General features: G+C 51.9%; 2 non-coding genes across 2 annotated transcripts; both read left to right on the forward strand.

Annotated features, from left to right (window-relative positions):
* The first annotated feature begins 236 nt into the window (after positions 1-236).
* Positions 237-355, forward strand: LOC123152888 (5S ribosomal RNA). Its single transcript, XR_006476338.1, has one exon. It is a non-coding gene; the product is annotated as a 5S ribosomal RNA (ribosomal RNA).
* A 297-nt stretch (positions 356-652) lies between these two features.
* Positions 653-771, forward strand: LOC123152969 (5S ribosomal RNA). Its single transcript, XR_006476350.1, has one exon. It is a non-coding gene; the product is annotated as a 5S ribosomal RNA (ribosomal RNA).
* Positions 772-932: the final 161 nt, after the last annotated feature.

The raw sequence follows: 932 nt of genomic DNA on the forward strand, positions 1-932 counted from the left end.
GTGTTTAATTATTTTGCACGAGTGCGGTAAGTTATAGCTGGGTGCTCACGATTCACGAGTCTAGCGGCGGCGTTGTGGCGCGGCAAGCATGCAGTGGTGCGCTTGAGAGGGAGGGGTGGAAACCGCGTTAAACTCGTCTCCGTAGTTGAGAGGGAGCGGCCAAAGCAATGTACAATCGTCTTTGTAGTGGAGCTGGGAGGGGCAAGGATAAGGGACAAAGACGGGGGTAACGTGTAGGATGCGATCATACCAGCACTAAAGCACCGGATCCCATCAGAACTCCGAAGTTAAGCGTGCTTGGGCGAGAGTAGTACTAGGATGGGTGACCTCTTGGGAAGTCCTCGTGTTGCATTCCCTTTTTAATTTTTTTTGCGCTGCTTGCAAAACAAAACGCACGTGTAAGTAATATATTTACCGTGTTTAATTATTTTGCACGAGTGCGGTAAGTTATAGCTGGGTCCTCACGATTCACGAGTCTAGCGGCGGCGTTGTGGCGCGGCAAGCATGCACTGGTGCGCTTGAGAGGGAGGGGTGGAAACCGCGTTAAACTCGTCTCCGTAGTTGAGAGGGAGCGGCCAAAGCAATGTACAATCGTCTTTGTAGTGGAGCTGGGAGGGGCAAGGATAAGGGACGAAGACGGGGGTAACATGTCGGATGCGATCATACCAGCACTAAAGCACCGGATCCCATCAGAACTCCGAAGTTAAGCGTGCTTGGGCGAGAGTAGTACTAGGATGGGTGACCTCTTGGGAAGTCCTCGTGTTGCATTCCCTTTTTAATTTTTTTTTGCGCTGCTTGCAAAACAAAACGCACTTACTCACGAGTCTAGCGTTGGCGTTGTGGTGCGGCAAGCGTGCACTGGTGCGCTTGAGAGGGAGGGGTGGAAACCGCGTTAAAATCGTCTCCGTAGTTAAGAGGGAGCGGCCAAAGCA

Source organism: Triticum aestivum, chromosome 1B (assembly GCF_018294505.1).
Source record: "Triticum aestivum cultivar Chinese Spring chromosome 1B, IWGSC CS RefSeq v2.1, whole genome shotgun sequence".
NCBI lineage: Eukaryota > Viridiplantae > Streptophyta > Magnoliopsida > Poales > Poaceae > Triticum > Triticum aestivum.